At 42.1% G+C, this 4,495-nt stretch overlaps 1 protein-coding gene and 1 pseudogene across 3 annotated transcripts in view; one reads left to right on the top strand and one right to left on the bottom strand.

The window, feature by feature from the left end:
- Window positions 1-1,146, top strand: part of LOC105886947 — a 2,926-nt pseudogene extending 1,780 nt beyond the window's left edge.
- RAD54L2 (RAD54 like 2) overlaps window positions 1-4,495 on the bottom strand; it is a 108,468-nt gene that overhangs the window by 87,489 nt on the left and 16,484 nt on the right. The gene's annotated exons all lie outside the window — the stretch shown is intronic.

Raw genomic sequence — 4,495 nt, 5'->3', positions numbered from 1 at the left:
AAAAAAAAAAAAAAAGAGTCAAGATTCTGTCATAGGGAATCAGGTACCAGGCCTCCACTGTCACCTTGTTAGCTGCCACTGCCATTGCCATTGCTTCATTCCACCATCACCCACCACAGGTGTGGAGTTCTCTGCAGCCACATCCTGCAATGAAGATGATTTCTACTGCCCCATCTTGTCAGAAGGTTTTAAGATGCCCATGCAGACTATGACCTATTAGTAAATTTTCTGTAGAAAATGTTTCCTGACTACAATAAGAGAAAGCGGAGTACATTGTCCCTTGTGTCATAGAAATGTGACAAGAGAAAAAGTATGTCCTGAATGGGCCTTAAACCTTGAAATTACAATGAGGAAGGTTTCTGGTAGTTGCAGACACTGTGCAAAACAGATTAAATTCTATCACATGAGACATCATTACAAATATTTCAAGAAGTATCAGGGCCAGGTATGGTGGCTCACACTTGTAATCTGAGCACTGTGGGAGGCTGGGCAAAAGGGTCACTAGAAGCCAAGAATTCATGAACAGCCTGAGCAAGAATGAGATCCTGTCTATACAAAAAATAGAAAAATTACCTGGATATGGTAGCATGCACCAATAGTCCCAGCTATTTGGGAGGCTGAGGCAAGGAAGCCCAGGAGTTTGAGGTTACAATGAGATATGATGATGACGCTGCACTCTACCCAGGGTGACAGAGTAAGAGAAAGACAAGAAGTAAAGAAAGAAAAGAAAAAAAAGTGTCAGGATGAATATAGTGTTTCTTCTATCATTCTAAATTCTCAGATCTCTCAAAATTCAATAGTGAACAGTAATGGGAGTAAAACATCCACATCTGATGATACAGAAATTTATGAGAATACAAGTTCTTCTGGAGATCCCACCTTTAAGGGTTCCCCATGTCCAGAATCAGATTTTATCAGACAGCATTTACTGGATCACTGTAACAGCAATCATGTATTTCTGGGAGTTCCTGTGACATATCCTATGTGTGTGTCTCTTCCTTGGGGAGTAGCCAGATTTGTATAAATTGTGTTAGTTATCCAAATTAAAGACATCAGTTGGATTATGGAGAATTTGTGAATCTTAAGGTAGATAAGGAGACCCAACATCAAACTGCTGTTAAAGAATCTCTTCAAGTAAACATCTGAAGACTGTAGACATCTTTTTACTGGTTAAGCGCCATCTTTAACAGGAAACTACATGAGGTCACTATTTCAATAACTTGATGTGTACATTTGAGTCCAAAAGAAATAAAGATTCAAGATCCCTTATGAGAGGTTAGTAAGTTGGAGAGACAAAACTTGGGGAAGAGTATCAGTGGAGACAAAATTTAGACATAGCAAATATAAAAGAGTAGAAGTTTCTATTTTGATAGGCTATTGCAGCTGCTACTAGTATTACACAATTGATTTCTCTTAAGAAATATATTCACTACATACTTGACAAGTTGTTCTTTGCTATTTCATTTATGAAATAGTAAGAGAATTGAATTTTCAAGGGAGAAAAACTTCCCAAAATGCCTTTCAACATGGAATTGATCTTTAAAATATTGCCCTGGCAAGTGCAGTGGCTCATGCCTGCAATCCTAGGACTCTGGGAGGCAGAGGCAAGTGGATCGCCTGAGCTCACAAGTTCAAGACCAATCTGAGCTATAGTGAGACCCCCACCTCTAAAAATAGCTGGGTGCTATGGGGGAACCTGTAGCACCAGCTACTTGGAGGCTGAGGCAAGAAAATTACTTGAGACCATGAGTTTGAGGTTGCTGTGAGCTGTGACACCCATAGCATTCTACTGAGGGTAACAAAGTAAGACTCTGTGTCAAAAAAAGCTGCCATGACTCATGATTTTAATTTAAAAAAAAATCAAGTCTTCCTCTAAATATCTAAGAATTTTTCTTTCTTTTTTTTATTTTAAGACAGAGTCTCATTCTGTCGCCCGCAATAGAACACCACAGCATCATAACTTACAGCAACCTCTAAATGTTGGGCTCAAGTGATCCTCTTGCCCCAGTCTCCCAAGTACCTGGGAGTACAAGCACCCACTACAACACCTAGCTATTTTTAGAGACGGGGGTCTTGCTCTTGGTCAGGCTGGTCTTTAACTCCTGAGCTCAAGCAATCCACCCTCATCTACCTCTCAGAGTGCTGAGTTTACAGGTGTGAGCCACAGTGCCTAGCCTAAGAAATTTTTTAAAACATTTAATCCACAGAGTTAGTAGATGAAGAACAAGGATAACAGCAACCAGCTGACAGATGAGACTAGGTCAGGAGTCTTTGGGCTGAGAGCATAGGTTAGGTCAATTAGTGAATTCTATTTTGCCCTAACCAGAGCTTGCTAGAATGACTTGGTAAGGTTCCTAACAAAAATCTACCAATATACCAAACAGATGATTCTATCAGAGGATTCCAACCTATTGTGAAGCAGCATTTCTGACAACATAAAATAGATACAGCAAAGCAAATTTCAGATCAGAAACACAAGATAGTTATGAACATTTAGATCTTAATTTATAAAATATACAAGAATTTTTTTTTTTTTGAGACAGTCTCACTTTATCGCCTTCGGTAGAGTGCCATGGCGTCACACAGTTCACAGTAACCTCCAACTCCTGGGCTGAGGCGATTCTCTTACCTCAGCCTCCCAAGTAGCTGGGACTACAGGCGCCCGCCACAACACCTGGCTATTTTTTTGTTGCAGTTTGGCTGGGGCCGGGTTTGAACCCACCACCCTCGGCATATGGGGCCGGCACCCTACTCACTAAACCACAGGCACCCAAAATGTACAAGCATTTTATACATGAATATAAAAAAGAGCATTTTTTTTTTTTTTGGAGACAGAGCCTCAAGCTATCCCCCTGGGTAGAGTGCCGTACCATCACAGCTCACAGCTAGCTCCAACTCCAGGGCTCAAGCGAGTCTCCTGCCTCTGCCTCCCAAGTAGCTGGGACCACAGGCGTCCGCTGCAATGCCCGGCTATTTTTTGTTGCAGCTGTCATTGTTAGGCGGGCCTGGGCTGGATTCCCCGCCACCTTAGGTGTATGTGGCTGGCACAGGTGCTGAGCCAGAGCACTTTTTAATTACAGGTACCAAAAGGGAATTTCAGTATTGGTGTATTTAGTGTCAATCTACTTAAGGAGATAGTATAAGGCTACCTTTATTAAGTGCCTAAGGAATGTACAGAGACTCTAAGCACACAAGAATTCAGAGAAGGAAGCAACAGAGTTTGAGGTTTAGATGCTATTAGAAGGGTCCCCGAAGGAGGCAGATTTTGAGACAATTCCAGGAGGAGGTCAGAAGAGACAAAGTGAGGAAAGGAGATGAGAACATTCACACAAGTATCATGGCTTGGATCTCAGGAGCACTGAAAAGGCAGAAAGTATCAAGTTTTCTGGAAAGCGAGATAAAATGACTCATCAATAGGGGCCAGGCACAGTGGTTTATGCCTGTAATCCTAGCACTCTGGGAGGCTGAGGCAGGAAGATCACTTAAGCTCAGGAGTTTGAGACCAGTCTAAGGAAGAGCAAAACACTCATCTTTACTAAAAATAGAATAATTACCCTGGCATTGTAGGGGGCACCTGTAGTCCCAGCTACTTATGAAACTGAAGCAGGTGGGTCACCTGAACCCAAGAGTTTGCAGTTACTCTGCACTAGACTGATGCTGTGTCACTCTAGCATGGGCAACACAGCAAGATGGTCTCAAAAAAAAAAAAAAAAAAAGACTCATCAATAAATACTAATTAAACATTTATGTTTAACATCTATGACTAACCAGTACTGGTAGGCACTGAAGATATATAGAAGAATCACAGACTCTGGGCAGTGCCTGTGGCTCAGTGGGTAGGGCACAGGCCCCATATACCGAGGGTGGTGGGTTCAAACCCAGCCCCAGCCAAACTGCAACCAAAAATAAATAAATAAATAAAAATAGCTGGGCATTGTGGCAGACACCTGTAGCCCTAGCGACTCGGGAGGCAGAGGCAAGAGAATCGCCTAAGCCCAAGAGCTGGAGGTTGCTGTGAGCTATGATACCACAGCACTCTACCGAGGGCAACAAAATGAGACCTTGTCTCCAAAAAAGAATCACAGACTCACAGATGGCCATAGAGTAATCACTGAAGCCCTCAGGGATCATCTAGTCAATTGATAGCTATATAAACACACAATAATCAATCTGATAAGCATAACAATAATATGTAAATAAGATCTAGAAACTGATAAATGGATAAGCAAAATGTACTATATCTATGGAATGAAGCATTATTTAGCAATAAAAAGGAATGAAGTACTAATAGATGCTACAACACGAATGACCTTGAAAACATGGTAAATTGGCTCCGTGCCCGTCACACAGTGGTTACTTATAGCACCAGCCACATACACTGAGACTAGCAGTTCAAACCTGGCCAAAAATAGCTGGGCATTGTGGCAGGTGCCTGTAGTCCCAGCTACTTGGGAGGCTGAGGCAAGAGAATCGCTTGAGCCCAGGAGTTTGAGGT

This window comes from Otolemur garnettii, unplaced genomic scaffold (genome assembly GCF_000181295.1).
Source record: "Otolemur garnettii isolate 467f Iridium unplaced genomic scaffold, OtoGar3 scaffold00032, whole genome shotgun sequence".
NCBI lineage: Eukaryota > Metazoa > Chordata > Mammalia > Primates > Galagidae > Otolemur > Otolemur garnettii.
Note: the sequence above shows the minus strand (reverse complement) of the source record. Positions and strands in the feature narration are given on the sequence as shown.